The 11,510-nt window shown below is 34.8% G+C and overlaps 1 long non-coding RNA gene and 1 pseudogene across 1 annotated transcript in view; one reads left to right on the plus strand and one right to left on the minus strand.

The window, feature by feature from the left end:
• The window catches only part of LOC135275094 (uncharacterized), a 75,624-nt gene extending 69,322 nt beyond the window's left edge, over window positions 1-6,302 (plus strand). Inside the window, exon 4 of the long non-coding RNA XR_010342798.1 lies at window positions 5,909-6,302. This is a non-coding gene — a long non-coding RNA (uncharacterized LOC135275094). The remainder of the gene's footprint in view (window positions 1-5,908) is intronic.
• Window positions 6,303-10,014: 3,712 nt separating this feature from the next.
• Window positions 10,015-10,131, minus strand: LOC135275135 (5S ribosomal RNA; annotated as a pseudogene).
• Window positions 10,132-11,510: the final 1,379 nt, after the last annotated feature.

Genomic DNA, 11,510 nt, shown 5'->3' on the forward strand with positions numbered 1-11,510 from the left:
CCAATAAGGAAATATATGTAGCTACAGTCACAATTGAGAAAATATGTTGTAAAATACATCAAGATTGCAATATTATTTGAGCTGAGAACTATGTTTGGTCTATTTCTGAGTCAAGGATGTTAAATTATGCTAATGTTTAATTTTATATCACAAATTTTGTAGAAACCTTATAGTGCAGTAAATAGTGTAAATTGAATTAATTTGTTTTTATGTTTCCATGACAAAATTTATACTTTCATCTTCAAAGTAGATGCTTCAAATTTATTTTCTAATATTTAAATTCCCTAGTTAAGAGTGGAGACAAGAAGATTTAAAATGTCTAATCTCTTAGGGTTTAAAAATACAAGCAATTATTGTGTGTGTTGGATTTATTACTTTTGTAGATTAAAATCAATGGGATTTTTGCAATTAATAACAAAATTGCATATAATGGTCTTATGGTATTAATAGTCTTAGTAAGCCATCTGTAGCAGTTTTCAATTCTCAACATAATTGCATAGAGTAGTTTATGTTTTCCAAGGAAAATTCTCTAGACAAACTATGCCTCATTTTACTTCTATTTTAAGCTAATCCCCTGACTGAATCTTAGATCTATGAGTTATTCTTCTTTGGAGATTTGGGAGTTTGCAGAAGTATGGGGATAATAAAATCATGATTTGATAAGTTGCATACTGTTCAGGGATGGCAGGTTCTTACTACACCAATATCAGTGTTTTATTGTTTCTGTATGTGTGTGGGTGGGGTAGGGGAAAGGTAAAAATAACTTTCTGTCCTTTCATTTGGGTGTGCAAGTTTATCATTTGGACTTAAGAATGTGTCATATATCTAGAAATCAGTTGGGTGAAATGGAATCTGTCAAATGTATGGGGATCACTCCACCAGCGTAGAGACCCCTTCGTGTCTCTGCCATTATGGAGTTAGAGCCCGGACATATTCTCCCCCTGCTGAGGGTAGTCAGGCTGAGGAAAAAAGAAGGAAGTGATAGAGGCCTGAGTTTGCAGAAGCCTATTCTTGATCCACTGAGCTAATGGCATGTCTGGGTGAGGCCTGCGTGATCATTTACGAGACTATTGTCTCTCTTGAAGTTCCCGTTCTGGGCTGGTTTTATGACTCTGTTTACCTGCATTCACTAAATTCTGTGATCGCTCCCATGTTACTAGAAAATTGCTACCCCTCAAATTATCGCTTGCCTTGATGTTACTTACTGTAACTGTAGTTATTGATAAGAGGATAAGAATCTTTATAGGATAAGAATCTTTTGTTTGTTTTGGGTTCAGCGACCTTTAGATAAACCTGTATGCTACCCTCTCCCCTGCTTACTTTGTAATTTTCTGTTCCCTCCTGATAAAACTTTTGTAATGGGACCTATGTCAGTCACTGTATGAAAAAACATATATAAACTCTTGTGCACGAGAATAAACTGCGGTCTTGGGCGTGGCCCGACAGCCCTCCAGACCTCATTCTTTTCTGTCATTCTTTTCTTCCACGCATTCTCTCTTCCAGGTATTGGGACCCTCTTGCTGGTCAAGAGACCCCCGGCAGACGTGCCGATCTCATGGACCACAACAAAATGACATTTAGTTATGTGACACAGATGGTCATTTCTCTCCTAACATGTCAATGTGTGCCTAAGAATGAAACCCAAAGACCCTTTTGTTTTTCCTAGTGTGAACTTCAGATACAAGAGTTGTTCTTACTCAATTCATGGTAATCTCATTGCTATGTTTTGGTTGTTTGACCCTCCAAATCTCATGTTGAAACTTAATCCCTAATGTCAGAGGTGGGGCCTAATGGGAGGTGATTGGGTCATGGGTGCAGAATCCTCATGAGAGTCTTGGTGCCATCTTCGCTGTAATGAGTTCTTGCTCTATAAGCTGGTTGTTTAAAAGAGCCTGGCACCTCCCTCCTCTCTCTTACTTCCTCTTTCACCAAGTGATTTCTGCACAGACCTGCTCCCTTTCAGTTTCCCTAGGAGTGGAAAAGCTGGATGCTTCCACTAGATGCCTAGTTTTCCAGCCAGCAGAATTGTGACTGTTTTTCTTTATAAATTACCAAAATATACAGTTTTTCTTTATAAATTACCCAGTCTCAGGTATTTCTTTATAGCAACACAAACTGAATTAAGACTCTTATCATTGCTTTACCTTTTATCTTCTATGTTTTTTTCTTTTAACTTCTACCATGATTCTACCCTATGTATAAGCATCCTCTTCATTGAATTTAACATATAACATACCAGCCTTTTGTTCATATGTTCATTTAGGTTTATGTCTGTAACGAACATGCTGCTTTATTTTGGGGTGTTTTCAGTTTACATAAATGATGTTATGCTCCAAAATATGCTCCTAATATTTTCTCTCAGCATTAAAATATTTTATTATTAAATATTATTTGTTATTTTATGTTTCCATTATATGTATTTATTACATTTTACTTACCCATTTATTTAGTGATCGAAACCTTATAGGCCTCCAGCATCTTGATATGAGAAAAAACACTTTAACTATTATCTTCACATGTGGCTCGCTCTTTAAGGACAATTGTTGGGTGCTGGGATATTCTTACACTCAATATTTTTCCACCAGTAGTTCATGAGGCTTTCAGTAGTTGATGCTATCTGACCTTTTAAATTTTGCCATTCTAATGTATGTAAAGTGGCATCTCCTTTTAATTTGCATTTTTCTGATTACTAATAAGATTAAACATCATATTCTTATAAACCACTTAAGGTTTTCATTTTTGTAAATTGCCTATTCATAACCTTACTCATTTTACATATAGATTTCCATTTTTTTCTTGTAGATTTATGAGAATTCCTTTTACATTTTTGTACATATTCCCTTGACTGTGTCTTCCCTCAGTCTGTCATTCATATTTTGTTTATGACATGCTTCACTGAACATGAATCTTTCATGAAATTTGATTGCAGTAAAATTAATTTTTCCCTTTATAGTATCTATTTTGACTATTTTAAAAACTGATTTCCTAATCTACCCCCAAGGTCTCAAATATATTCTTTTATACTTTTCTCTTTAGCTTTATAGTTTTGAGTATCCTGTGTTTTTCTCCTTCCATAGAGAATTTACTCCATAATGCATCCTATTCCTACTGATCTATGATGCCTCTTTATTACAAAACTATATGTTTTTTTACTGGCTTAATAGTCTATTATTGTACCAATTAGTACCTATCTATTGATCCATCTCTATCTATTTATTTATCTACCCATCTATCTAAATTATCAACTGTCTTTGTTTGGCTTCATAATATCTGCTGAAGCAAGTTATTCATTTTCTAAACTGTCCTGCTGACTTATTCTATTCTTAAAATTGTGGTAAAAGCCTATCAAATTGCAAATTTTACTAAATCTTTTTGAAATGACATGATATAAATAGAGTAGTCTGGGTGACAATTGATGTCTTTTAACTATTTAATGGTTGCATCCTTGAACATAGTATAACTTTCTACTCAGTTTTAAAAATCTTCAATAGAGTTATTATTTTTTCCTGCACATGTTAGGAAGACATTTTATTTATTTTATAAATTTTATTTTAAGTTCAGGGGTACATGTGCAGGTTTGTTATATAGGTACACTTGTGTCATGGGGTTTGTTGTATATCATCACCCAGGTGTTAAGCCTAGCACCCATTAATTATTTTTCCTGATCCTCTTCCTTCTCCCACCCTCCACCTTCCTACAGGCCCCAGTGTGTGTTGTTTCTCTCTATGTGTCCATGTTTACTCATCATTAAGCTCCCATTTATAAGTGAGAACATGTGGCATTTGGTGTTCTGTTCCTGCATTAGTTTGCTGAGGATAATGGTTCCATCCATGTCCATGCAAGGACATGAACTCATTCTTTTTTATGACTGCATGGTATGCTGTGTTGTATATGTATCACATTTCTTTACTCAGTCTACCACAGATGGGCATTTAGGTTGATTCCATATCTTTGCTCTTGTGAATAGTGCTGCAATGAACATACACATGCATGTGTCATTGTAATAGAATGATGTATATTCTGTTGTGTATATACACCATAGTGGGATTGGTAGGTCAAATGGTAACTCTGTTTTTAAGTATTTGAGGAATCACTACACTGAAGAAAGCACTTTATTTAGGGTGATTCCTAGATATTCCTTTGATATTTTGCTGCAGCGGTGACTAGTATTTTGTTTTCTATTGTATAATTTAGTTAGTTGTATTGGTAAAGATGTATCTATGGATATTTTTGTGAATACTTTACTTATAAGCTTTTATAAACTTATTAGTAAAAGTATTAACTTTCTTCAATGTTCTATGTAAGAAATAATATAATCTAAAAATTACAATTTCCCCTTCTTCAAAATCTTAATACTTCTAACCTATTTTCTTCATTTTGTGGCATTAATCAAGTCTTCTAATACTACACTGAGTAGTGGCAGTATTTCTGATGTTGTGCTATTGAGTATGTATTTGCTATAGAATTTTGGGTAGATATTTATCAAGTCAGGGCAGCCTTCTTTTGTTTCAGGGAGTTTTTTGTTGTTGTTGTTTTGTTTCTTCTTCTTCTTTGTTTCAGTTTCTTTAATCCTGAAAGGTATTGATATTTTTCAGATGCCTCCCTGCATCCATTGGAATGATCATGTATTTTTCCACTTTAGACTATTAATATGGGGCATTATGGTGATTAGGTTTTCTGATGTTATAGTTGCTACATTGCTGGGATAAAACCTGTTTGACTGTGATGCAGACATTTTAACATAGCATTAGAACAGTAAGTGTATATATCTTATTTAGGATTTTGGGATTTATGTTCATGTATCGAAGTGATCCTATAACATCATTTTCTTATATCCAGATTTGGCTTGAGGTTAATATTTAGCTTTTTGATATAATCAGGAAGCTTATACTTTTTCTACTTTCTAGAGTTTTTTGAATAAGACAAAGATTATCATTGCTTTCATAGCATCTGATAACGAGCCTAGGGTTGATTCATAGGGAAGTTATTGACAGCTTTATATCTATCACAATGTGATAGACACACACTATGGTAAATACTTAACAACCACTTTTCCAGGGTGTGTGTTGAAGGTGGGGAGTAGGGGAAAAGTCCTGATTTAAGTGTTTTCCAGTTTTTGTAGTGTAAATATTGCTACTACACCCTATTTCAAGCTATCAATGTGAAGTCATTGAATGTGAAGTCACAGAGATATGTACAGTCAACTCCTGTGACCTGGCACAGGTGGGATCCAGTCAACTACCTGTCTGTCAACACAAGGTCTATGACAACCTCTAGAGAGGAATGGCAGCTCCTTCACTTTCACCTTCCTCATCTTAAGCACATTCCTTTTCTGGCCAGGTCTAACTCAGAAGAGGATTCTAGGAATCTTATTTTTGGTTTAACAAGTTATTTTCAGCTTCATGGAGAACAAACTGCCATTATTAGTATTTTTAATTTATTTTGTGGTTATTGCCCCTTCAACTTTACTATTTGGACATTTTACATGTTTTCAAACATGTATTCTTTTCATCTGGTTTCAAATTTGCTGGCATATAGTTTTCCAAAGCATTTTAATATTTTTAATATTTATTATAATATTTATTACCCACCTTAATTATAATGTATACATTTTTCATTCTTTTTCTTGATATGTCTTGCCAAAAGTTTGCTGTTGTATTAAAATGCTTTTTTAAAATCATCTCTATTTTACTAATTTCTGTCCTTACCTTTATTTTCCTTCTTTTCTTTCATTTCCGTTACATTTTTCTTGTTTTGATTTTTGCTCCTTTAACCAGTTTATAATATCCTTTTTTGTTCACTATGATGTTTTTCTCCCAAAAGTTTGTGTTATCTGATATAAATTTGTTTTCCTGACTTTATTTAGCATTACAGTCACTTGGTATATCTGATTTATTTCTTTTCACAGGATTCAGGACCACTACCCAAAATATGGCACCTTTTCCTTTGTGGAAATAACAGAAGCAGAAAGATTATTCTCATTTTCCTCTGGCCTTTTTCCCTGAAGCAGAACATAAAGAAGGATCTGACCTTCCTCTGAAGGAAAACTTCATTCCAGATGTACCCTCCCTATATCCAAAGAACATCTTTATCTTTAGAGATACAGAAATGTCAAGAAGAATCCGAACAACAGGCCTTGCCAGATCCCCCAGATTATTAATACTTGGACCATACTTTTTTGTTCTCCAATCATACTTTTGCATGATGTCCGTAAAATACACATTTTTTTCCTATTCCTTTGGGTATTTATTCCCAAAAGCTTCTGTGTCATGTAAAACTTACATTAAATAAATTTGTATGCTTTTTGCTTGTATGCTTTTCCCTCATGTCTTTTGTTATAAGGGTTTCAGCCATGCTCCTGGCAATGGGTGATAAAAGAAATCTTTTCTTCCTTTATTTTATTTTTATAAGCATTCATTTACATTTATTATCAGTTTCAGGAAGTCTGGATTTATTTCTACAATTTTGTTTGACAATTAAATCTGTCATCTGTTCAAACATTATAAGGATTTGAAGACCCTTCAACATATACTGCTTACTCCCAACTAAGATATTCGTTATCAAATACTTTACTTCTATTTTGTTTTTCTTACCATGCAAATTAGATGACTTCATAATCATCATCATTATATCCTAGAGTACATTTTTATCCACAGTTACCATTTCTTTTTGTTCAATATTCCTTCTTCCATTTTAGGCCTTTCTTCAGCAATTATTTCCCAACTTCCTGATGTACCTTTTTTCAAATAACTTTAATGAGTATATGTTTGTTGTAAAGTTTTTGTCTAAATAATGTTTATTTGCCTTTTCTTCTTGAAAGTTAGTTTTGTTAAATTTACAATTATGGACTAATAGTTATTTTTTTCTAAAAACTTTGTGAAGATTTTATTACTCTGATTTCTGGCTTTCCTTGTTACTGGAGTGAAGTTGGCCACAGCTTTGTCTTTTCCCTTTAGCTGCTTTTAAGATTTTCTCTATGTGTTTGTTACACTTCGGTTGTGATTACTATGTGTCTTTTTGATGTTTATTTTTATTCATGCTTTAGATTTATGGTTTCCCAAGGCAAAGTGTTATTGTCCTAAAGCAGTCTTAAATGTTTAAATGTTCCTAAGTATTTTTTTCCCATCATTTCTGGAACTCCAAAGTGTATTAAGTCTTTTTATACCTTAACTCCTTTATTCTTTTTTTCTTATTGTGTTTCTTTTCAACTCCTGTACTGAATTCTGGGTTATTTCTTTAGATCTTTCTTTTAGTTAATTAATCATCTCTTCAGAGGTACCTAAACTGTTTAACCCATTCAATATATATTTAATTTTATCTGTTGTATTTTCTAGTTCTAAAACTTCTCTTTAATGCTTTTGTAAATGTTACTGACAATTTCGAATAGTTGCTTCCCCCACCCTTTCATGTTTTCCATTTCTTTTTTCAATTCCTTAAACATGTTAAATATTTTTTCTTAATTTGTATTCTAAATCTTTTAATTACAGTCTTTGCATCCTTCAAAGATAGACTTTCATTTAAACTTCATATAATTATGTCAGTTTGTAACTTATTATTTCTATTTCTAGATAAGGAAAACTAAAGCTAGGAATGCTAGATAATTTACCCATGTAAAAAATTTAATAAATATGTGGGTTAGTATTTTAACTCTGATTTGCTTGACCTTGGAAATGCTTTTGGTGTGATCATACTTGAGTCTTCCAGTTATTATTGACTGAGCAACTAATATATATACCAGTAGGTCTCATACTAGACTCTGAGTGTATTGAGTGTGGGAATAATTGTATATTTAATACTATATCCCATGCATTTATTAAAAAGCATAGAGAATTGGAGACACTTAATATTTACAATGTAACATAGCCAATCATTGTCATAGAATCTTGTTTCTGGATCCCCTATTATTACAGATTGAGTACATTTGTAGGATCAGTTAATATTTGGCTCATTAACTGCAGAGTGCCTCTGTAGTAGGATGTGAAGGCTAATCCTATGCACAATTATGGAATATCTTTGGTGTCTTCATTCATATTTAGTTCCATCCTACTACTTTTAGGTTGTGGTGTTGGTTGTGTCTTTCTTTACCTTTGTTTATTTGGATTTTTGTGGTAGTTTATTCACTAATGCTAATCTCTTTCATTTTGTTCCAGTCCATCCTGGACGTGATTGCAGCATTATTCTCTCTAAAGTGTAGCTTTTATTGTAAAGTTCCTTGACTCAAAAACTTTCAGTATTATCCCTCTATTGCTTATATTACACTGTCTAAAATCTTGCCATTGGTATTCATACCAGTCTTTAGTATGGTTCCAATTTTCTATTTCAAGCTTAATTCTCTCTACCCCCTGCATAATGACAAAAGCTAACACTTATTATGCACTTTCCCTTAGAAGACTGGTATGCATCATGTCACTTAATATTTGCAACGAATCTAGAGATATGTACAATTATCCTTGTTTTGCACATAAGGACCCTAAGGCTTAGAGAGTTTGCACAAGTTCACACAACTAATAAGTGGTCAAAATGAAATTTGAATCCAGACAGTCTTATTCCAGAGCTGATGCTATAAATTACCCACTGAACATTGCTTACTTACATCCCATTCCCTATCCTGAAACCAAAAGGGATAATTCATTGTGTCTCAAACTTACATTACACTTTTTTTGCTTATATTTTATCTTTTGCAATGCTGCATGAGTCACATGACAAAACCTGACACACACCCAGTTTAAATTTTATTTTTTATTTCTTACAAATCTTCCCTCATTTTTCAACTCTTAAAATATTACATATTCCTCTTGCTGTCACAGAAACATTTATTTCAGTGATCTTTCCATATGCCTTGCCTCCCTGGTTATGGCTCAGGGATCAGTGTTTTGAGGGTAGATGATGACTTTAGTTCTCTTTCAGCAGTTAGCATGATGGATATATTACTCCATTTTTGCTTTGCTATAAAGATACTACCTGAGACTGAGTAATTTATAAAGAAAGCAGTTTAATTGACTCACAGTTCTGCATGGCTGGGAAGGCCTCAGGAAACTTACAATCATAGCATAAGGCAAAGGGTTAGCAGGCAACTTCTTCAAAATAAGCAGGAGAGATAGAGAGGATGCAGGAAAAACTGCCACTTTTAAATGATCAGATCTCATGAGAACTCTCTATCATAAAAACAGCATAGGGGAAAGTGCCTCCATGATCCAATCACCTCCCACCAGGCCTTCCCTCCCATGTGGGGATTACATATCAGAGAAGAGATTTGGGTGGGACACAGAGCCAAACCTTATCACTGGGGATTTGAATTAGCAGAAAGAAGTTGGGACGCTGTTTTTGCCTTTTGCCACTTCGTAGGTAGATGATTTTGAGAAAGCTGCTGTGAACACCAAGTTTCTGTTGCAGGATTTGTCCTTAGTTCAGCTAAAGATGAGGTTCCTGTCTGGCCCATGGCCACAAAAATTTAGGCTCTCAGAGACTTAAAGGGTGAGTAAAGCAGGGTTTTATTGGGTGAAAGGGGAAAACGGGAACAAAGAGTGCCTCTGCAAGAGTGCTTCCCGCCCGGCAGTTTGAATCCCAGGTTCCACACAGGAAGAGGCGGGGCCAGGGCACGAACTTCCCGAGGCTCCACCTCAGTGGCTCCACCTCAGTGCGCAGGGCGGTTGCAATTTCTCCAGGGACCCCCTCCCACCTGGCTAATTTCCTCACCGATGAAATGAAGAGGCTGAGCTACCTCACAGGGCTGTAATGAGAGAGCAACAGAGTAATGCAGGTAAGTGGTGTGTACCCAGTGCTACCTTCTGTCCTAGTCCCACTTAGTTCAAGCGCAGGCCCTTGTTTATATTGGGCATGCAGTAAACAAGTTGTAAGAGTGAATGAATCTCCATTGAGTCTCATTGAAAAACTCCATGCGTGTGTTCTGCTACTGCAATTTTTACATGGGATTTTCCTGATGTTTGCCCCGCCTCTCAAATAAAAACTGCCAACTCTGTGGCACATTTTTCTTTCTATATATATTTTTAAAAAAGCCTACAGCACCCTGTATTCCCAGGCGGTCTCCCATCCAAGTACTAACCAGGCCCAACCCCTTAGCTTCCAAGATCAGACGAGATGGGGCGTGTTCAGGGTGGTTTGGCCATAGACTGTGTGGAACATTTTTAAGGCTACCGTACATTTTCTAGGTGATAGTGACTCTAATTGGTTCAAGAGATAAACTAATCCTTTCTCTTGAATTAGTTGTCTAATGATTCTTTCTCTGAGGGCAAGTAAGACTTAATCCATTTCGATGCAGAGACTCAAGTTCTCTGTCAGTTTAAAGGAGTTTAATTTGGATACACTGTATTGACTTTTTTAAAGGAGCCTTTAAAATGCTTATTTTTCTCATACAACTAATACTATTTCTGTTTTTATTCTTGTCCCAATGAGCAAATGGCATAGAGTTTGTTGTTTGGATAACTGGAGAATTGGGAATAGAATTCATCGTTACTGAGATCACTTTCAGCTTAACAGATGAGAAGTGAAAACCTCTCGCATTTGTAAATACCATGTAAAGTGACTGCGATCAACAGGTCACAATGGGTCCTGCCACAACTATATGAAATTCTCTCTTTCCATTCTGTATCACTATCTATCTTCCTTCTGAGCGAGATATAGGAAACTTCTCTTGGAGCTGTCAGCTTTTGAGTCAAATTTAGAGTTCTATGTGATATTTTTCTCATTTTTCCAACTCTAGTTTCATGGAGAAGATGAGAAACAGTTTTTTTGGAGTCCACGTCTGGTCTCCAAAACAATGTTTTAATAAGGTAATAGATAGTCTATAAAGACTTAGTTTTATTTACATATTAGTTTTCTGATACTCTTTATTTATTTGACTCTGTTTTAACTGTAAGAACAGCTCTTATGAATACTTTGAAGAAAGAACATGAAATGTCCTTTTGGGTACTTTGTTTTAGCTGCAAAGTGCCTACTCTCTCTGCAAATGTAATCAAGTAAAGCAATCTTTCACACAAAGCAAAACAAAGCTGTTGCTGTAATTAGTATGAAGACACCAAACAAAACAAGGCTAATCACTGGAGGAGAAGACACAGAATGAATTTTGTAAGAAATAGGCCATCTTCCTCACTAGGCAGAGGGGTGTGTGTGTGTGTGTATGTGTGTGTGTGTGTGCTGTTCCCACCACTCTGGAGAATAGAAACTTTGATGACATTAACAGAGCTTATTAATTATCATTGTAACTAACTCCATCCACCTAATTAAATCATCAGCTACAATTGGTAACAGGGGAGTGTAATTTAAATGGAACTATTCTGACAAAGTAGTTTGCACTACATTCCTAAATATTTAATACTCCCCATGGCTGGATTAACTGGAATGTTTAAGGAGCTATTTAGCCAGATCTTTCAGAGGTGATGAACAGACATGTTCTATGCTTTAAGAAAAAGACTAATTAATTATAAACTTCTACTTAAAATCTTCTGTCATTGGGCATAATGTAGACTGAGAAATTATAATTTTCACGGTAA

The sequence above is a fragment of the Aotus nancymaae genome, unplaced genomic scaffold, assembly GCF_030222135.1.
Source record: "Aotus nancymaae isolate 86718 unplaced genomic scaffold, 86718_ANA_hifiasm-v0.15.2.pri h1tg000015l_0, whole genome shotgun sequence".
In the NCBI taxonomy this organism is placed as follows: Eukaryota; Metazoa; Chordata; class Mammalia; order Primates; family Aotidae; genus Aotus; species Aotus nancymaae.